Source organism: Macaca nemestrina, chromosome 19, assembly GCF_043159975.1.
Source record: "Macaca nemestrina isolate mMacNem1 chromosome 19, mMacNem.hap1, whole genome shotgun sequence".
Classification (NCBI taxonomy): Eukaryota; Metazoa; Chordata; class Mammalia; order Primates; family Cercopithecidae; genus Macaca; species Macaca nemestrina.
The window spans coordinates 54,231,775-54,255,108 of NC_092143.1; the positions used below are offsets into that span (position 1 = coordinate 54,231,775).

General features: G+C 41.3%; 1 long non-coding RNA gene across 2 annotated transcripts in view; it reads right to left on the reverse strand.

The window, feature by feature from the left end:
- LOC139360033 (uncharacterized) overlaps positions 1–23,334 on the reverse strand; it is a 558,829-nt gene that overhangs the window by 305,221 nt on the left and 230,274 nt on the right. The window contains exons 6-7 of one of the 2 annotated variants that reach the window (XR_011616940.1): positions 21,898–22,104; positions 6,634–17,254 (exon numbers count right to left, since the gene is read on the reverse strand). This is a non-coding gene — a long non-coding RNA (uncharacterized lncRNA). Of the gene's footprint in view, positions 1–6,633; positions 17,255–21,897; positions 22,105–23,334 lie in introns of those variants that run through there. The other variant, XR_011616939.1, reaches the window with a different exon arrangement.

Below are 23,334 nucleotides of genomic sequence, written 5' to 3' on the forward strand. Positions count from 1 at the left end.
GTATGGCAATCTCTGCACTTTCACTAAGAGTGATTAGCCCATTTACATTTAGTAAATGTAATTTATTAACGTAATTACTGTAATTGTTATATGCGGGTTTAGTGTAATTATTATATTTGGGTTCAATTCCACCTTCTCATCATTTGTTTTCTTTTTTTTTTTTTTTTTTTTTGAGATGGAGTCTCACCCTGTCATCCAGCCTGGAGTCTAAAGACGCGATCTGGGCTCACTGCAATCTCTGCCTCCCAGATTCAAGTGATTCTCTTGCCTCAGCCTCCTGAGTAGCTGGGATTACAGGTGCACACCACCACATCTGGCTAATTTTTTGTATCTTTAGTAGAGACAGGGTTTCACCATGTTGGTCAGCCTGGTCTCGAACCCCTGACCTCATGATCTGCCTGCCTTGGCCTCCCAAAGAGCACTTATTTTCTATTTGTGCCACTTGATCTTTGTTCATCAGTTCCTCCTTTATTATTTTCTTTTGGGTTAACTGAATATATTTTAGAATTCCATTTTATTTTGGGTATTGATATTTTAGTTAAGCCTCTTTGTGTATATTTGTGTGTTTTAGCAATTGTTCTGGAGATTTATTATTTCTCTCTTACAGATCACAGTTTATCTTTATAAAACATTCTCCTGCTTTATGAAGAAACATAAGAAAGAAAGTATATTTCCAATTATCATCCTTCTGCCCTCTGTGTATTTGTTGTCATATATATTTCACTTCTATATGTGCTTGTCCTCTGGACCCATCTCTTCGCTTCTCCTCTATAATTCTTCTCCATTAACTCTCCCCTCTCTCCCCTGACTCATTATTTGCTTTATTTTTTATTGGATCATGTTTATTAGGACACAAACATGCTATTATTTCTCTCATCTTTAAAAAATGCCATTGGCACCACATCCATCTACATGATAGCCTGATTTCTCTGCTCTCCCTTACAGCAATATATCTTGAAAATTTTCTGTTCTTAAATCTTCTTTCCCATTTTTTAAGTATACACCAATCAAGATTTTCTTCACACTGTCTCTGTAAAAATGCTCTTAACAAGGATACTAATGATATCTACTTTGCTAAATACAGTGAATATAATGATTAATTCTCAGTCCTCATCTTACTTGACCCATAAGTAGCACGGGACACAGTTGATCCCTCCAACCTCCTGAAGTATTTTCTTTGAATGTATTTCTTATAGATTTCCTCCTACAATACTTGATTCTTTCTCAGTCCTTTTTCCTGATTTCTCCTCAGCTCTCATAGGTCCCAGGGTTCAGTCTTTGGATTACTTCCCTTGCCTGTTTATAATAATTTCCTTGCTGACTTCGCCTTTCCTCATGGCTCAATTCCTAATTTATATCTCCAGCCCAATGCTCTTCACTGAATTCCAATTTCATACACTCAACTACCTGCTTGACATCTTCACTTTGATACTAAAATGGCATTTTAAATTTAAGATAAAAACTGGACTCCTAATTCCCCAATCATCCAAAATGTGCGTGCTTCTCCTACAATTTTCCCCATCTCAGTAAAGGGCAACTTCATCCTTCTTATTGTTCAAGTCAGAAATCATGGGATCATTTTTCCCCTCTCTTTCACTCACATACCACATAATCAGAGAATCCTATTTATTCTGCCTTCAAAGAATATCCAGCTGCCAGGCGCGGTGGCTCACGCCTGTAATCCCAGCACTTTGGGAGGCCGAGGCAGGCAGATCACCTGAGGTCGGGAGTTCAAGACCAGCCTGACCAACATGGAGAAACTCCATCTCTACTAAAAATACAAAATTAGCCAGGGTGGTGGCACATCCCTGTAATCCCAGCTACTTGGGAGGCTGAGGCAGGAGAATCACTTGAACCTGGGAGGCAGAGGTCGCGGTGAGCCGAGATCACACCATTGCACTCCAGCCTAGGCAACAAGAGCAAAACTCCGTCTCAAAAAAAAAAAAAAAAAAAAAATATATATATATATATATCCAGTCTATCACCACTTATCACCATGTTCACTGCTACCGCCTTAGAATTATCATCTCTTACTGCAGTTGTAATTTCCAAACCCATCTACCTTCCGGTCTGTTCTCAATTCTTAGGTCCAAGTGATCCTGTTAAATTGGAAGTCAGGGTATATCACTCATCTCCTCAGAATCCAGTTGTTTCCCCATCTTACTCAAGGTAAAACCAAAAGTACCTATAATGACCTATGAGGTCCAATGTGACTTGGTTTCCTGTTATCTCTGTGACCCCCATCTCTTATGACTCTTCCCCCTTACTCCTTCCATTTCATGTTCATTGGCTGTCTCACTGTTTCCTCAATGTGCCTGGCACATTTCTATCCCTGGGTCTTTCCACTTGCTCTTCATTCTATTAGAAATGCTCTTTTCCCAGATATCCTCATGGCTCACTTTCTTACTTCCTTCAGGTATTTGTTCAAAAGTCCCTTTCACAGTGAGGTCTTTCCTGGATACTCTATCTAGAATTGTAATCCCTACTCCCACACATTATCTTCCCTCTCAATTTTTTTCCCCTCCTGTGTTAGGATTCTCCAGAGAAACAGAACCAGTAGGATGCATGGTTGGATGGATAAAGAGAGAGAGAGAGACAGACAGGGAGAGAGAAAGAGAAGATAGATAGATAGATAGATAGATAGATAGATAGATAGATAGATAGATAGATAGATAGATAGAGATTTATTATGGGAATTTCTTGATGCAATTGTGGAGGCTGAGAAGTCCCACAGTATGCCATTGTCAAGCTGGAGAATCAGGGAGCTGAGTGCCATAGCTCAGTCCTAGTCTGAAGACCTGAGGCCCAAGGAAGCTGATAATGTAACCTCTCAGTTCAAGGCTGAAAGCCTGAGAACCTGAGGAGGTAGAAAGTGCTGGTGCAAGTCCCAAGTCCCAGAGTCCAAAGGCCAGAAAACCTGGAGTTCTTATGTCTAAGGCAAGGAGAAGAAGGGAGTCCCAGAAGAGAGGGTGAATTTGTTTTTTATCTGTCTTTTTCTTCTGTCTGGGCCTTCAACTGATTAGATGGTGCCTGCTCATGTTGAATGAGGGTGAATCTTCCTTTCTTAGCCCACTGATTCAAATCCTAATATATTCCAGAAACATTCTCACAAATATACTCAGGAATAATGCTTTACAAGCTATCTGAGTATCCCTTACCCTAGGTCAAGTTGACACCTAAAATTAACCATCACAGCTCATTATTTCTTGTCTACATATTTACCAAGTATTGTCATCTCAGGGATTTTTGCTTTTCATAGCTCATTCACTGCTCTGTCCCCAGGGCCCAGAGCACACCTCGTACATGGTGGACATTGGCAGCACCTAATCCCTTTGCATGCTCCATCTTGTCAGTTTGGCTTCAAGTTAGATGTTTAAATACGTACATTCTTTCTCCCATTAGCTACAAACCCCATGACCTTTACATACTCATCAGTCCAGGAAAAAAAGATATGTTTATTTAACAAAAATTCATTGAATGTCTACTGTGTGTCAGATATTGCATGAGATGCTTAAGACACAATGGCCAGCAAGTTATACAAGATTCTTATTCCAATGCCCAATGAGTAGACAGACACCTCTCTCCTCCAAAAAATTAACAAGTAAAATAAATATGGTTCAGAAATAAATTGCTGTTGAGTAAAAAAAGAAAACAAAATGTTTATTTTATAAATGGTACATAATGGATCATATTATGAAGTGATCAAGATGGATCCTATGACTCCATCAACAAATTCAAGTACAGTGTATTAGTCTGTTCTCATGATGCTAATAGACATACCTGAGACTGGGCAATTTATAAAGCAAAGAGGTTTAATCAACTCATAGTTCCACATGGCTGGGGAGGATTCACAATTATGGTGGAAGGCATAGGAAGAGCAAAGTCACATCTTACATGGCGGCAGACAAGACAGCATGTGAAGGGGCACTCCCCTTTATAAAACCATCAGCTCTCATGAGACTTATTCACTATCACAAGAACAGCATGGGAAAGACCTGCCCCCATGATTCAATTACCTCCCACCAGATCCCACCCATGACAAGTGAGAATTATGGGAACTGCAATTCAAGTTGAGATTTGGGTGGGGACACAGCCAAACCTTATCAAACAGTATATTTAATAAATGGCTCATATGTGTGTAGGGTCCTCTTCTAAGTGTTTTAAAATGTTAAGATACCACCCCTTTGCTTGCTGGCCTTGCAACCAACTACACAGCACAAAGTCACATGCATTATAAAATAACAAATCAGGGAACATGGTACTAACATCTATCCTGTGTTTACTGAGCACCTGCCTTGGGGCTGGAAGGGAGAATTTAGATACTGTACACCAAGTATACATTGATTCATTTACCCCTCACTGCTGACATAAGAAAAAGGCATTCCTAGTCTCATTTCACAATGAGGTAACAAAGTATCAGAAGATAATCCCGTCATTTTTAGCAATCAAGTGAAGATTCAAATACATGATAATCACATTCCAAATCTTATGTCTTCTATTAGTCTCCTAAAAGACCCCTGCCACAAATTTTCTAGTCCTCACATGTCCTTTCTGCTCAAAGCTAGTCTGCCAAGCTCTATCAGAACAGGCATAAAGGTCCTAAGGACTTAGGACTCAGCACAAGTTCCAAGTCTGGAAATTTGTCTCTGCCTACCATACCCAGTCTCCTACCACCCTCATTCCTTTCCGCTATCAACCAATACCTATTCCCTGAGGTCTTCCATTCTGCCTGAAGTACAAGGGATCAACAACAGCTGAAAATTCAAAGCTTCCTATGAGAAGGTGTACTGAACATCTTTCAGAATTTTAAGCTAGGGCCAGAATTTTAATGATGGAATCTTATCTGTTTTTTCTCTAGCCACTTAAGAAACGTTCATGAATTTGAGCTTTCCCAGTGGTTTCTAAAATCATCCCTCAGGTAAATTTGGCACTGGAATGGACTCCTGAAAAGCTTTGTGAGGGCTTTCTGGCTGCAGCTCTGAGGCACTGATACCTCTTAGGTGCAGAACACCTAACTCTTGTCCCTGTGGTTCCCAAGCATACCTGCTCCCGGGGACTGGAAAGATGCAAGTGTCATTGGCCCTCTGGCCATGAGTACTCTAGTCAGTATTTTCCATGTCTGGAGGTCCTTAAAGGAGTCATCGTGAGGATACAGAGATGGTTTCTGTAAAGTACTAGCATACAGTAGGCACTCAATAAATGGTGGTAGTGCTTAATGATTTTTTCTCTCTCTCCTAATCAAGGGCTTTAGGTCCACCCATCCCTCCTCAAAACTGTTTAATAAAGTCAAGACACCATTTAAATAAAAATGGTGATAGAGTATATTGCCTAATTAACTGTGCTGGTAATTAAATTGCAACAGAAATGGCCTATATGCACTTCACTGGGCATTTATTATAGCTTAATAAGGTAACGATTGTATGATAAATACATACCACTTTATTACAAGGAATAGATGCTCTGAATAAATGCTGGTGAAAGGCTAAAACTATTCCAAAGTTTGTGGAGTCTCTGTCACTTAAGAAGGTTCATTAACTCCTTCACATACCTCTTCACTTTTTTAATATCAATTGGTTGGACAAACATGATAAAACAATTTCATTGGTCTTTATTGCCACACTTCATCCCTGCCCCTAGTTTTGTGATTAAGCATGGTTGGCATCAGATGCCACATGGAGTTTTAACATATCAGGGCTGGGAGACTTCGGGGAGGCCAGATGGCTCACCCTGTCATGCAAAATCCAAGGACCAGAGAAGAGGTATGCATGCCTTGTCCAAGGTCACACAGGTGAGAGGCTCAGGACAAAATCCCAGCCCTCATGCCTTCTTCTCCCATGTTCTTCTCATGATACAAATATGTGCTTTTGGAAGTCAGTCTTCTCTTCTTCCCTGGAGTATCTTCTCTCCCTGCTCATTGACATGAAAAGTCCTGTTTTCTTTTCCAAAATGGAAAGACACATTCTCTGAGGCAGGGAGTTCAGGGGCTGGAATTCACAAAGGTGTAAGGGACTGATATACAATCCCGTTCAGATGGTGAGTTTTGACACAGATGGCAGGAGAAGCTGACAGCGCTGGGGCAGTGATGTGCAGGAGCCAGCTTCTACTGGATCAGATTGCAGGAGTTCAATTTGCATATTCCTTCCCTGCTTCAATGAGACTTCAAGTTGGTAGCTTGCAATCAGCCATTGCGCAAGTATTTAACCATGGAAAAAGGTAAATACTATAAATTGGAGCTTTAAAAAGCAATGTTTTACAAGAAAACCACTGATTAGGGCTTTATGGGCCTGCAGGGAGTGGGTAACAAGGAATGAGGCAGTGTGCGGGAGGTTGAGTTCAGTTGTATTTGATGAAGGCCAACAGAGCCCATTTTCCAATTTTGCCAAGAGTTGTTCCTGGGCACAGCTTCCATCCCCAGGATCTGTCTGATCCAAGTCCATGTGTACAGACATTTTTTTTTTTTTAATCAAAAGGAGCTGAACACAGAAAGGAGAAAAATAGGGCTACAGAAGAAGATAGTTCAAAACATGCTTCTGCTTGATTAATGCTGATTAGCATTCCAAAATATATATTTGAAAGAGTTTCTCTATTGGTTGAATATAAATTATAGTGCTTGCCAAAAAGCATTGCAGATTTTTTAAGCTTTATGAAATTGAAGTTAAAAAAAAAAAAAAAAAACCTTCAAAAATCATGGCTCTCATGATCACCCGTCACTTAATTAAAACCCAATAATTGCCTTATTATATCAAAGGAATTTCTTCCTGGATGCATGCAACAGAGAAAAGAACCTTAATTTTTTTTATTAAAATCATGCATTTGGTTCTTTGTTATACTAAAAGATGAAAGAACACAATGATGGTATTATCCCAACCGTATGAGCCAGCATTGCAGGGTAGGAATTAGAAATTAAAGGAACATTGTATCAAGTGAGAAATCGTATGTTTAAATCAGTGACTTACCTGCTTTATTACTAACACATATTAAAGCCCACAAGCTTTAGAGGGCACCCAGCACTGTTTTTCCTTCCTGTTATTTTCAGGCTATGATTAGAGTTGAGGTCTGTGAAGGTTGAAGCAGCCTTTGCCTCCTGTGACTCTACAACGACCAGCCTCCTATGACAGCAGAGAATATGAATTCTCCCTCATCAGGCCTGGGAGGTAAAGACCAGCCGATCCCAGAGCCCTACACCATGAACCTTCTGTGGGAAGTGGGTAGATGGGCAACTCCCCAGATGAGTTTAAAATCTCAGATGACTTTAATGAGTAGCCAGGGCTAACAGCCACTGCTCCTGGTCCTTTTCATCATGCCTTGCCCTCTGTTCCAGAGTGAGCATGTCTCTCATGTTTATTATGAAATCACAGAGAACAGCCCAGATGCCTCTTACCTTTTCTTCCAAGATATGCAGCTGCTAAGAGTAACGTTCTTTATTATGTCACATTATTCCATTCAAACCTCATTCTGCCAGGTAGATATTATTATTCCAATTTTATGATAAAAAATATATAAACTGTTTTATTCACAACACTTCTGGCCAAATACGTGGATTTTTTTCCCCACACCAAACAATTTTCCAAATCTCTAGACACCAACTAGGTGTCCTACAATTCAACTCAATTCTGATGCTAACTACTCTGAGTTTGTGCAGACCTCACAGGTTAAGGGCTAAGTCTCACAAGACTGACCCACTTGGCACCAGGTGCAAGTCCCAGGTTTTCACCTGTAATTCTGACAAATTGGTTATAAATTGGAGGTTCCTACGACCCCTTTCTTATGGTTGAGAATTTATAAGAACAGCTCACAGAACAAAATATAGTGCATTTACTTTTTATTATTAGTTTATTATAAAGGATACAACTCAGAAACAGCCAAATGGAAGAGATGTATAGGGCAAGGTATGGGGGAAAGAATGGGAAGCTTCTATGCCCTTTCTGGTCATGCCACCCTCCCAGAACCTCACTGTGTTCACCAACTCAGATGCTCATGATTTAGGGATTTTATAAAACTTCTATTACATTGGCATGATTGATTAAAATACTGACCATTGGTGACTGAACTCAACCTCCAGCCTCTTTCCTTCTAACTTCCCAGGTGAAGGAATGGGGTTAAAAGTTTCAACCCTCTAATCACATGGTTGATTCCTCTGGCAACCAGCTCCATCCTGACTGTTATCTAGGGGCCCTTCAATAGTTACCTCATTGGCATAAATTCAGGTATGGTTTAATGGGGCCTTGTATTAGTTCATTGTCACACTGCTATAAAGAACTACCTGAAATGGGGTAATTTATGAATAAAAGAGGTTTAATTGACTCACAGTTTTGCATGTTATAAAGGAAGTATGGCTGGGAGGCCTCAGGAAACTGACAATCATGGCAGAAGGTAAAGGGGAAGCAAGCACATCTTACCATGGCAGAGCAGGAGAGAGAGGGAGTGAAGTGGGAAGTGCTACACACTTTTAAACAACCAGGTCTCATGAGAACTCACTCACTACCATGAGAACAGCAGGGGGGATATTCACCCCCATGATCCAATCACCTCCCACCAGGACCCTCCTCCAACATTAGGGATTACAATTTGACATGAGATTTGGGTGGGGACAAAGCCATATCAGTCCTCTTATGCACAACAAAAATGTTCCCATCACCTCTACCACTCAGGAAATTCTAAGGGTTTTATAAGCTCTGTGTCAGACACAAAGCCCAAATATATATTTCTTATTATCATAGAGGGTAAAAAAAAATGTGTCCATCCAAACCAGGACAATACCAAGTAATATATCAGGACTCCATCTAAGTCCTGAGATTTTAAGACCCAGAGCACCCCAATTTCACTTGTGGAAAAATGCCTGGACCTCAATTTCCAAGATTCCAAATTAGTTACTGGGTCCCCGGCATCATTATTTTTCAAAAGTTCCAAGAGAGATTCTAACATGCAAACAATTTTGAGAACCATTGAGCTAGAGTGTGTGGTCAAAACTCCTTGCCATCCCAATAAGCATATGAAAATATGTTAAACATCACTAATCATTAGAAAAATGCAAATCAAAACTGTAATGAGACACAACTTTACGCTGTTATGATAGCTATTACCAAAATAGCAGAAAATACACATGTTCATGAGGACATGAAGAAATTAGAATGCTGTGCATTGCTGGTGGTATTATTAAATGGTACAGCTACTGTAGAAAACAGTATGGTGGTTCTTCAAAACATTAAACATAGAATTATCATATAATCCAGCAATCCCACTCCTGGTATATACCCCAGCGAATTAAAGACAGGGACTCAAATGAATCTGTGTACACCTATATTCATGGTAGCATTATTCACAAGAGCCAGAAGGTGGGATCAACCCAAGTGTCTATGGATGGATGGATGGATAATTGAAATGTGGTATATACCTACAATGAAATATTTCTCAGCCTTAAGAAATATGTCTGACACATGCTACAGCATGGATGCGTCTTGGAGACATTTAGTGAAATCAGCTAGTCACAAAAGGACAAATATTGTATGATTCTACTTATGTGAGGTTCCTACAGTGATCAAATTTATGGAGACAGAAAGGAGATTGGTGGGTTCCAGGGACTGAGGGGAGGAAGAAAATAGAGTCAGTATTACTGTGTACAGAGTTTCAGTTTAGGAAAATGAAAAAGTTCTGGAAATAAATGACAATGGTGAAGGTTGTAGAACAATATGAATATACTTCATGCCACTGAACTGTATACTTAAAAATAGTTAAAATAGTTAATTTTATAATATGCATATTTTGCCACAATAAAAAATGCAATTAGAAAAACAATCAGAGGCAGGTCTAAGATGGCCAACTAGAAGCAGCAGCAATCAGAGGCTCCCATGGAAAAGAACCATAACAGTGTGTGAATCCCGCACCAGCAACCGAGGTATCCAGGTCCTGTCATCAGGACTGACCAGGCGGCTGGTGTGACCCACAGAGGGGAAGAGCAGTGTGGTGCAGCCGCCCACCTGAGAGCCACACGGGGCAGGGGCGTCCCCATCCCCCAGCCGAGGGAAGCGGTGAGTGAGCGTGCTACCCAGCCTGGGAAACTGTGCTTTTTCCATGGAACTATGCATTCCATGGATTGGAAGATCCCACTCATGAGCCCATGCCACCAGGGCCTAGGGTCCCAACCACTGAGCCATGCCAATTCTCAACAGCCACTCAGCTAGAATCTCCTTAAGACTGCCAAGTTTCCAGTGGGAGAAGCAGCCAGCACCACAGCTGCATCTGCCTGCTGTCTAAGCCGTTTGAGCTCCTTAGGGGAGAGGTGGCAGCCAACACTGTGACTGCTAGCTGCCTAACACACCAAGCTCCCAGGGCCAGGGGAAAGCAGCAGCCATCTCTATAGCCCCAGACCCCACTTTTCTCCTGCTGGAGCCATGGAGGCTGGACAGCTTGGTCCCAAGAGGTATTCCCCACAGCCTAACACACCAGCTATGGCACACTGCAGCCAGAGTGCCTCTTCAGGCCTGACCCTGACCTGTACCTCCTCACTGGGTAGGACCTTACTGCAGGAACTCCAACAACTCCAGCCAGGGGCTCACGGACAGAACTCTGATCTCCTTGGGTCTGAGCCTCTAGCGGGAGAGGTGGCCATAGTCTCCATGGACAAGCAGACTTAGTCTTTCCTCCTGCTACTTCTGAGGGATTCTGGCAACCCAGATGAATGGGTTTCCCACCAGCACAGCAAACCCCTGCCACCAAGGGACAGCCAAAGTGCTTTGTTAAATGAGTCCTGCTCCCCATGCTACCCAACTGGGTGAGATCCTCCAAGAGGGATTGTCAGACACCCTGTATAGGAACATTTCTACTAGCATCAGGTCAGTGCCCCTTAAGTTCAGAGATCCCAGAGGAAGGAGCAGACACCCATCTTTGCTGTTCTCCAGCCTCCTCGAGTGACATCTCCAGGTGTGGGAGTGAACCAGATGAATAGGGCCTGAAGTGAATCCCAAAAAGACCACAGCAGCCCTAGAGAAGAGGACCTGACCCTGACTCCCCCCCCCCAAAAAAAGCAACATGAGCATCAACAAAAAAGTCCCCACAAAAACCTCATCCAAGGGTCAGCAGCCTCAAAGATCGAAACTAGACAAACTCATGAAGACGAGAAAGAATCAGTGAAAAAAACACTAAAAACCCAAAAGATCAGAATGCCTGTCCTCCTCCAAATGATCACAACACCTCTCCAGCAAAGGTGCAAGATGGAGGATGAGATGGACAAATTAACAGAAGTAGACTTCAGAAGGTGGGTAATAACAAACTCCTTTGAGCTAAAGGAGCATGTTCTAACTCAATGCAAATAAGCTAAGAACCTTCATAAAAGGTTACAGGAGTTGCTAACTAGAATAGCCAGTTTAGAAGTCATAAAATGACCTGATGGAGTTGAAAACACAGCACAAGAACTTCGTGAAACATACACAAGTATCGATAGCCAAATCAATCAAGCAGAAGAAAGGATATCAGAGTTTGAACACCATTTTGCTGAAATAAGGCAGGCAGACAAGATTAAAGAAAAAAGAATGAAAAGGAACAAACAAAACCTCCAAAAAATATGGGACTATGTAAAAAGATCAAACCCATGATTGATTGGAGAACCTGAAAGAGACCAGGAGAATGGAACCAACTTGGAAAACACACTTCAGGATGTTATCCAGGAGAACTTCCCCAACCTAGCAAGACAGGTCAGCATTCAAATTCAGGAAATACAGAGAAAACCACAAAGATACTCCATGAGAAGATCAACTGCAAGACACATAATCATCAGATTCTCCAAGATCAAAATGAAGGAAAAAATGTTAAGGGCAGCCAGAGAGAAAGGCCAGATCACCTACAAAGGGAAGCCCATCAGACTAACAGCATGTCTTTCGGCAGGAACCCTACAAGCCAAAAGAGACTGGGGGCCAATATTCAACATTTTTTTTTTGGTTTTTGGAGACAGATTCCGCTCTGTTGCCCAGGCTGGAGTGTAGTGGTGTGATCTCGGGTCACTGCAGCCTCTGCCTCCTAGGTTCTAGTGATTCTCCTGCCTCAGCCTCCCGAGTAGCTGGGATTACAAGCATGTACCACCACACTCAGCTAATTTTTGTATTTTTAGTAGAGACCAGGTTTTACCATGTTGGCCAGGCTGGTCTTAAACTCCTGACTTCAGGTGATCCACCCACCTTGGCCTCCCAAAGTGCTGGGATTACAGGCATGAGCCACCGTGCCTGGCCTCAACATTCTTAAAGAAAAAAATTTTCAACCCAAAATTTCATATCCAGCCAAACAAAGCTTCATAAGTGAAGGAGAAATAAAATCCCTTCAGACAAGCAAATGCTTAGGGATTTCGTCAGCACCAGGCCTGCCTTACAAGAGAGTTCCTGAAGGAAGCACTAAATATGGAAAGAAAAAAACAGTACCAGCCACTACAAAAACACACCAAAATATAAAGACCAATGACACTATGAAGAAATTGCATGAACTAGTATGCAAAATAACCAGACAGTATCATGATGACAGGACCAAATTCACACATAACAATATTAACCTTAAATGTAAATGGACTAAATGCCCCAATTCAAAGACAGAGACTGGCAAATTGGATAAGGAGTCAAGACCTATTGGTGTGCTGTATTCAGGAGACCCATCTTACACTCAAAGACACAAACAGGATCAAAATAAAGGGATGGAGAAAAAATTACCAAGAAAATGGAAAGCAAAAAAATAAAAAACAAGCAGGGGTTCCAGCTAGCCGCTGAGAAAACAGACTTTAAACCAACAAAGATTTAAAAAAAAAAAAAAAAAAAAAAAAGAACGGAATTACATAATGGTAAAGGGATCAATTCAACAAGAACAGCTAACTATCCTAAATATATATGTGCCCAATACAGGAACACTCAGATTCATAAAACAAGTTCTTAGAGACCTACAAAGAGACTTAGACGTCTACACAATAATAGTGGGAGACTTTAATACCTCACTATCGATATTAGACAGATCATCAAGACAGAAAATTAACAAGGATATTCAGGATGTGAAATCAGCTCTGAACCAGTGGATCTAGTAGACAGCTACAAAACTCTCCACCCCAAATCAACAGAATATACATTCTTCTCAGTGCCACAGGGCACTTGTTCTAAAATTAACCACATAATTGGAAGTAAAGCACTCCTCAGCAAATGCAAAAGAGCTGAAATCATAACAGTCTCTCAGACCACAGTGCAATCAAGCTAGAACTCAGGATTAAGAAACCCACTCAAAACCACACAACTACATGGAAGTCGAACAACCTGCTCCTGAATGACTCCTGGGTAAACAGTGAAATTAAGACAGAAATTAAGAACTTCTTTGAAACCAATGAGAACAAAGAGACAACATACCAGAATCTCTGGGACACAGCTAAAGCAGTGTTAAGAGGGAAATTTATAGCACTAAATACCCACATCAGAAAGCTAGAAAGATCTCAAATCAACATCCTAACATCACAATTAAAAGAGCTAGAGAAGCAAGAGCAAACACATTCAAAAGCTAGTGGAAGACAAGAAATAACTAAGATAGAGCAGAATTGAAGGAGATAAGACACAAAATCCCTTCAAAAAATTAATGATTCCAGGAGCTGATTTTTTGAAAAAATTAACAAAGTAGATATACTGCTATCTATTTTATCTATTTATTAACTAGACTAATAAAGAAAAGAGAGAAGAATCTAACAGACACAATAAAAAATGATAAAGGGGATATCACCACTGACCCCACAGAAATACAAACTACCATCAGAGAATACTATAAACACCTCTACGCAAATAAACTAGAAAATCTAGAAGAAATTGGTAAATTCCTGGATGCATACACCCTCCAAAGACTAAACCAGGAAGAATTCAATTCCTGAATAGACCAATAACGAGTTCTGAAGTTGAGGCAGTAATTAATAGCCTACCAACCAAAAAAAGCCCAGGACCAGATGGATTCACAGCCAAATTCTACCAGAGGTACAAAGGGGAGCTGGTACCACTCCTTCTGAAACTATTCCAAACAATTGAAAAGGAGGGACTCCTCCCTAACTCATTTTATGAGGCCAGTATCATCCTGGTAGCAAAACCTAGCAGAGACACACACACACACACAAAAAGAAAACTTCAGGCAAGCATCCCTGATGAATGTCAATGTGAAAATCCTCAATAAAATACTGGCAAATTGAATCCAGCAGCACATCAAAAAGTTTATCCACCATGATCAAGTAGGCTTCATACCTGGAATGGAAGGTTGATTCAACATATGTAAATCAAATCAATAAATGTAATCCATCATGTAAACAGGACGAATAACAAGAACCATGTGATTATCTCAATAGATGCAGAAAAGGCCTTCAATGAAATTCAACATTCTTTCAATAAAAGGAATGTTAAAAACTCTCAATAAACTAGGTACTGATGGAACATATCTCAAAATAATGAGAGCTATTTATGACAAACCCACAGCCAATATCATACTGATTGGGCAAAAGCTGGAAGCATTCCCTTTGAAAACCAGCACAAGACAAGGATGCCCTCTCTCACCACTCCTATTCAACATAATATTGGAAGTTCTGGCCAGGGCAGTCAGGCAAGAGAAAGGAATAAAGGGTATTCACACAGGAAGGGAGGAAGTCAAATTGTCTGTTTGCAAACAACATAATTCTACATTTACAAAACCCCATTGTCTCAGCCCAAGACTCCTTAAGCTGAAACTTCAGTAAAGTCTCAGGATACAAAATCAATGTGCAAAAATCATCAGCATTCCTATACACCAACAATAGACATGCAGAGAGCTGAGTCATGAATGAACTCCATTCACAATTGCTACAAACAGAATAAAATAACCTAGAAATACAGCTAACAAGGGAAGTGAAGGACCTCTTCAAGAACTACAAACCGCTGCTCAAGAAAATAAGATAAGACACAAACAAATGGAAAAACATTCCACCCTCATGAATAGGAAGAACCAATATTGTGAAAATGGCCATACTGCCCAAAGTAATTTATAGATTCCATGCTATTCCCATCAAACTGCCACTGACATTCTTTACAAAATTAGAAAAAACTACTTTAAATTTCATATATAACCAAAAAATAGCCTACATGGCCAAGACAATTCAAAGCAAAAAGAATAAAGCTGGATGCATCATTCCACCTGACTTCAAGCTATACTACAAGGCTACAGTAACCAAAACAGCAAGTTACTGGTACAAAAACAGACATGTAGACCAACGGAACAGAACAGAGACCTCAGAAATAACACCGTACATTTACAACCATCTAATCTTCGACAAACCTGACAAAAACAAGCAATGGTGAAAGGATTCCCTACTTAATAAATGGTGATGGGAAAACTGGCTAGCAATGTGCAGAAAACTGAAACTGGATCCCTTCCTTACAACTTACACAAAAATTAACTCATGATGGACTAAAGACTTGAATGTAAAGCCCAAAACCATAAAAAAAACCCTAGAAGAAAACCTAGGCAATCCCATTCAGGATATAGGCATGGGCAAAGATTTCATGACAAAAATGCCAAAAGCAATTGCAACAAAAGCTAAAATTGACAAATGAGATCTAATTAAACTAAACAGCTTCTGCACAGCAAAAGAAACTATCATCAGAGTGAATAGGCAATCTACAGAATGGGAGAAAATTTTTGCAATCTACCCATCTGACAAAGGTCTAATATTCAGAATCTACAAGGAACTTAAACAAATTTATAAGAAAAAAACCACGCCATCAAAAAGTGAGCAAAGGATATGAACAGACACTTCTTAAAAGAAGACATTTATGTGACCAGCAAACATATGAAAAAAAGCTCAATATCACTGATCATTAAAGAAATGCAAATCAAAGCCACAATAAGATACCATCTCATGCCAGTCAGAATGGCGATTATTAAAAAGTCAACAAATAATAGATGCTGGTGAGGCTGTGGAGAAATAGGAATGCTTTTACACTGTTGTGAGCATATAAATTAGTTCAACCATTGTGGAAGACAGTGTGGCAATTCCCCAAGGATCTAGAACCAAAAATACCATTTGACCTGGCAATCTGTTACTGGGTATATACCCAAAGGAATATAAATCATTCTACTATAAAGACACATGCACACATATGTTTATTGCAGCACTGTTTCCAATAGCAGAGACATGGAACCAACTCAAATGCCCATCAATGATAGACTGGATAAAGAAAATGTGAGGCCAGGCACAGTGGCTCACACCTGTAATCCCAGCACTTTGGGAGGTCAAGGAGGGTGAACAACTTGAGGCCAGGAGTTTGAGACCAGCCTGGCCAATGTGGTGAAACCCTATCTCTACCAAAAATACAAAAATTAGCCAGGTATGGTGGCAGGCACCTGTAATCCCAGCTACTCAGGAGGCTGAGGCAGGAGAATCACTTGAACCCAGGAGGCGGAGGTTGCAGTGAGCTGAGATCGCAGCAGTGCACTACAGCCTGGGTGACAGAGCAAGACTCCATCTCAGAAAAACAACAACAACAACAACAACTGAAAATGTGGTACATATACACCATGGAATACTATGCAGCCATAAAAAGGAATGAGATCATGTCCTCTGCAGGGACATACATGAAGCTGGAAGCCATCATCCTCAGCAAACTAACACAGGAACAGAAAACCAAAACCAAACACCGCATGTTCTCACTCATAAGTGGGAGCTGAACAGTGAGAACACATAGACACAGGGAGGGGAACAACACATCCCAGGGCCTGTCAGGAGGTGGGGGGTGAGGGGAGGAAGAGTGTCAGGACAAATAGCTAATGCATGCAGGGCTTAAAATCTAAATGACGGGTTGATAAGGGGCAGCAAACCACCATGGCACAAGTATACCTATGTAACAAAACTGCACGTTCTGCACATGTATCCCGGAACTTAGAGTTAAAAAAAAAAAAAAAAAAAAAAGAAAATCAAAAAAGTCCTGGCCATTATTCCCAAACGTGGGTGGGCAGACTAAATGCAGATCCTGGAGTTTCACCTCCAGGGATTCTAGCTCTGTCACTCCTATCCTGGGTCTCAGGAAGCTCAAGTTGATTAAAACGCCCATCTTAGTCTGTTTTGCGCACCTATAACAGAATACCTGAGACTGGGTAATTTATGAAAAACAGAAACTTACTTTCTCATAGTTCTGGAGGCTGGGAAGGAAGTTTAAGATCAAGGCACCAGTAGGTTTTGTATCTGGTGAAGGTCCAGTCTCTGCCTCCAAGCTGACGTCTTGAAGTCTGTGTCCTATGGACAGGAGGAATGCTGTGTCCTCACATGATGCAAGGCCAAAGGGCGAAAAGGGATAAACTCCCACCATCAAATCCTTTCGTAAGGGCACCAATCCCTTTCACAAGAAAGGAACCCTCATGGCCTAACCACCTTTTAAAGGCCCCACCGCGTAATACTACCACATTGGCAACACCTGAATTTTGAAGGAGCCACATTCAAACCATAGTAATGCCTGTGGTCCTAGAAACTCATTCTGAGAAACTCCATTCTTACTGCTTACTGTCAGAGAGCAGATGCAAGTTGTAGACTGTAGGCAGGGTTCATAGAAGCAGCAGATTTGAACTACCCCTTGAACTAGGCCTTAGAATATGGATAAGAAAATCCTCCCAACTTACCTGTTTCCCTAGACCAGGCCTTCATGGTTTACCAGCTGCCTAATCTCCAGCTAGAAAGTGTTCACTGAGGATTTACATGGATCGTGGGCTCCATTCACTAGACCTCACCCGTCCCACTCGAACACCATTGAGTCTGTTTCTAACTTAAAATGAGACCCACCCTATTGCTCAACTTCAAGGAGCAACACCTGCTTCCTTTGTAATCCAATCCACCTGCTTCCTTTGTAATCCAATCCACGAAAGAAACACCTGCTTCCTTTGTAATCCAATCCATGGAAAGGAGCTTTCGCTGGTACATAGCTCACACAGGGGTGACTCCAAAATCACAAAACATAGGACTGAGCTTTGTGAGCACAGAATATGACTCCTTCCCATGCTATGGTCCCAGAGGAGGCTTTTTACCCTTGTATAGGGAGATAGGTGAAATTGCCAGGCCATAAGCCAGCTGCAGGGCCAGCCCCCATTGCCCCGTATTAGCACATATCTAGCACACGTGGATTATTTAAGAGAGTCAATTAAAAGTCAGGGTATGTGTTCTATGTATTTGAATCTGCAATAATCCAGGCCAGAGGACCTTTACTGATGAGAATGTCGGAAATTATTTTTTCTCTTGTGAATTTCCAGGATCTTGGAAATATGGAAGCAGTCTAAATTCAGTCACTTGGGGATTTTGATGGATTGTTTGATTAGATTTTTCACAGATCAGCATGTAGTCTCTTTGAAGAACTGTCCCAGGACTCCAAGGCAGCAGAATTGTCAAACTGATAGTCTTTGCTCCTCCTGAAAGGGAATTTTGTCTGACCCCCTTCTGACTGTCTTCCACGCTGAGAGATATATCCAGAAATTCAGAGAAGCATAATCTATGTCCTTTAACCAGAAAAGAGGCTAAACAAAAACCCATGGAAATCCTACTCTTGCAGCCTTTCTTCCAAATGCAAAGAGTACATAAGAGTGAAAAACCTCCTGCTCCTAAGACGCTTCTCTAGAGGCCTGGCTTCTTCATAATTCACAGAACTGTTAGCCTAGGAAAAACTTCAGGCTGACAAGGGGGAGAAACTGAATTCCTCTAGAATTTTCCTCATGAGATACCTTAAAAATTGCACTGTAATCCCAGATGGAGCAGAGTGGATCCAATAAGCCCTGGAGGTGGCATTCCCCTCACCTGGCTAGGGAGCCCAGAACATGTCCCTTCTGAGGCTCTTCTCTGGGCCTCAGTTGCCCTTCAGACAAAAGAGGGTTAGAGAGTACTCATGTCTACCCCAGAAGACAGTAAGTCAGGACATGATTAAACAAATGTCTCTTATGAAGGTACTTGGAAAAAAAGTCTAATAAGCTCTATAAACAGAGTTTCTCCACATTCTCAATGTTCATATTGCCTTTAATGCAGACACTCAATCTATCCTGGGGGTGGGGAGTGAGGAGCGACATTTGGCAATAATTTGCACTACAGATAAATACACCCACCTTGACATTTTCAAAGCCTGGCTCAGAAGAAAAAGTCCCTTTTTTCCCTGAAGCATTAAGAGAAAATGTGCATGATTATCATCTGTCTAAAAAAAAAAAATGAGGAAAGAAAGAGGGAGGGAAAAGGAATACAGCTGAACTGACACCGAGAAACTCACCATTTTATTCTGCACAATTGAACTTCATTAATCATAGAAAATCAGAGATGGAAAAGACCTATTAGGTCACGCCATCTATCCCTCTGAAAGCATTAAAAGCTTTCAAATGAGACAGAAATCGGAGGTCCTGACTGCTGATGGCCATTAAAGATAGTTTTTGTGAAGAAAAATGTTAACCTTCGTGTCTCTGACAAATTACACTCTGGGTGGTTACGGGCTGCCTTTGCCAGAGCACCCCAGTTCTGGGGTTGGAGGTCACCACCCCTTAGCATGAGTGCTGCTAAGTGGCTTCGGCAGGGACCCGTATTAGATAACCAGCACTCATTGACAGCGAGGACCCTGCAGGAGCAAGCATGGCCCAGTTTCCTGCTCTTCCTCTGTTTTCCATGCACAGAGGAAGGATGCCGTTTCCTCTCCAAAACAGCTTTCATTCAGGTCCTGCTTTTCCCAGGGAGCCATCCTTCTCTGGCTAGCCCACATGCGGCCCCTTTGCTGAGCCTTTACATCTTTCCATTCTGGGCCCCACCGAGCAGCCCTGGACTACAGATGGAACACCTGCTGTTTCAAGATGTCCCAGATCTCTTTGCCCCTTCCTCTGGCCAGAGCCCGATTGCAGGGAATTGTCTTTGTCACACTCCATGTGGCTGTGGTGAGGCTGAACCCCCCTTTCTAGTTCTTAAGAGTGGTCACATACCCCAGCCTGCTCATCATAGTAGCTCAGCCCTCTGACTACCGTTATTGGCCAGGGATAAGCACATGGCCCAGGCTGCTCCAATCTAGGTCATTCTCTGGAAAGAGAAGCTTTCTCTTTCCTCTGACGACATGAAGGTGGCACAATACAAATCTGAAACTGCACAATACAAATCTGAAACTCCCACTGCATGGAAGCAGCTCATGTAATCAGAAGAGAATGAAGACAACACATGAGGAGGCAGACAGAGCACTGTAGGCACCTCAGGAGTCCCCAAAGACAAGCACTCCTGTTTTTTCTCAGTTATGTAGCCAATAAATTAAGCTTCTACACTTAAGCTACAGTCATGCATCACTTAATGTTGGAATACATATTGTTAGACAATTTTGTCATGAATATTATAGGGTATACTGAACAAACCTGGATGGTATAGTCCACTCCTAGGCTGTATGGTAGAGCCTATTACTCCTAGGCTAAAACCTGTACAGTCAGTATGTTACTGTACTGACTACTATAGGCCAATGTCAAACAATGGTAATGGTACATCTAAATATACCTAAATATAGAAAAGATACCATAAACATATATTATAATCTTATGGGACCACTATCATATATGTGGTCTATCATTGATGGAAACATCATTATGCAGTATATGACTATGCCTTGAACTTAATTTCTCTCCCTGGGATCTGTGGAGTCCTAATTACCAAATGCCCACTAGGTTCTGTCATTCTACATTTGTTTACGTGTGGAAATCTTGAATCCCCAACAAGAACGATGGCTCCAAGGGGGCAGAAATCTTGTTTACTCCTTCTCTTCAGTGCCAAAGCCCAAGCTCCACCCAGATGGCCATTATTAAATAGCAGTTCATTGAACTGGATCCAAGTATCTTTGCCTGCAGGAACTTGACTTTACTTTTCTTTCCTGCAGGGACTGCTGGTAGCTGAGAAGCATCATGAGTCACACCCCACAACTCACTAGCTGAGTGACACACAAACACATGCATCCTCCTCTAAAGATGCAATAAACATGGCCCAGCAGGTTGCTCATGGCACTGGCCTCCTCTTCCCCAGGATATCTTGTGCTGTGGTTTTTCATTGAGGGCTCCATTTGTATTTTAATACATCATACATGACTCTGCTTATACCAACCAAAGGCTGGTTCCTTTATTTCCTTCCTATAACATCTTCTTGCTGTTGTGATCATGAATCAGGCCCAGCTTGGGGACCTGCCCTACAGGGCCAAGGGCAGAATTTGATGAGAAGAAATTTTAATAAAAGCAGAGGAGACATCAGAACTATTTATCCCAAAAGCAGAAGGTGACAAGAACAAATTAGTCTTGGTGACACATAAGAAATAACTGAAGTTAACACCCTAAACAAAATCACAAAACTTTTATGCCCCCTCCCTCTCCTGTGGCATCACCCGCTTCCTGCATCCCTTCTCTAGGGCTTTACCATCCAAAGTCACCTTCTCCCTTGTGTCTCTGAAGGACTCCCAAAACATTCATGTGGCCAACCTCAGATAGGCATCAAGAGGTTACCTAATGGAACCCATTTTTCATTCATCATTCCAGCAGGGAGCTGTTTGTTTTGCCTTTGCTTTTTAACACTGATAATAGCAGCACATACTTACATACAACTTCCTAGGTGCCAGGCACAATTCTAACTGCTTTACAAAGATCAACCCATTTCGTCCTCACAAGAACCTTAGAGAGAGAGAGCTAATATAATCACCAGTGAGGTTAGGTAATTCACTCACATCTGCATGGCTGATAGACAATAGTACTGGCATTGTTTTTTTTTACAAGAAAACATCCATAGTCAACAGAATTAGGAAGATGATGCATTATTTTAAGTAGGGGATCAGTCGGGGTATTGAAAGTTTAGAAAGGAGAATTAGAAAAGTGGGAAAGATAAACCACAATGGTCAGGCAGTTGGGGCTTACCGTGTAGAAGGGAGCAACCACACAGAATTTGGACAAGAAGTATTTGAGAAGCCTGGAGGTGGACAATAGCAGATTCATTGCATCCAGCAAGTCAACGGGTGGGTTGGGCAGTAGGCACTCCCCGAGTAGGGCAGCACAGGTAGCAGAAGCACCTCACAGATGCTGTGGCTCCAGACTGGCCCTGGGCAGGCTCTGGGATGGCCGACCCTGGTGAGAATGGCACAGACCAGGGAACAGAGATATCAATCAGAGTTCTAATAGTTAGGACTCTTCTGGACTGAGACTTTGTCTGTATGTAGAAATATAATTTGAATTTCAAATGTTGATACATACGATGGTGAGAATGTGGGGATTCACGTATTATAATAATAAATTATTTTGATAATTTTAATTATACTCAGTAAAACACACGGTTTATATTTAATTGCCTTGCTTAAATGAAATAAAGTGGTTGAACTATAATTGTTACATACAATATAGAATTCACATTATAAACTAAAATAATTCTATTATCATAAACAAGTACATGATTTTGTTAGCAATTGCACATTGCATATGTTTGACCTTAAGGTTTTTTCACATCCAGGTTGATGCTAAGGTTTCTCAGGTGGAGGTCTATTTTGTAAAATTTTGTACCTCATTGCCAAATCAGGATGTGCATGGCCCCCACCTGGGTGACAGGTGGGCTGATTGTCAAAAGGAAACAATCTCCTGGTCCTTGACAGGTCAGCTTCAGCTGAAGAAAGGATTACCTCCATTTCTTAAAGCAACTTTTTATTAAGGTATAATTTACCTATAATATACTACAAACATTTTTGGTGTACGAGTCAGTGAGTTTTGACAAATTTGTGCACCCACTTAACCATCACCACAATGCATGACCACTGAATTGAAAATAAAGAAATGCAAATAGGTACAGGACAAAGAATGTTTCTAACGATAAGGAATAGGATAAATCCATGCAGATTTAAAAATTTATAAATAAGATTTTAAACCCACACAGATTTGTTGGTAATGGGTTCAGAAGCACTTAGGGCAATGACTGACGCTTCAGGCTTACTATGGGGAAAAACAGAAGAGATAGAGGAATGTGTCAGAAAGTAATCTAAAAACAGGAAACCAAAAACTTCAAAGATGTTCACTGATTCTGAGTCTTGCTCCAGTTAACTCTGTGGATTGATGTGTTGGAACAGACCAAGTGTGGGACAGCACTATCTATAGCTGTATTTTATGAATCAAATTAAAAGACTAGGCTCAGTGATCCTGCATGTGACCACTAGCCATCACTGGCCAAGATGTCTCTCAAAGTCGCAGGTCTCTACATGACCCCTCATCACTCCGGATCCTAAGAGGTTAAGCCTTAGACATTGCTAATGTGACTGCAAGGGAAGGCCAAATTGTTGAGCACAGTGGGATTAAATGTCTATCAACTCTCTT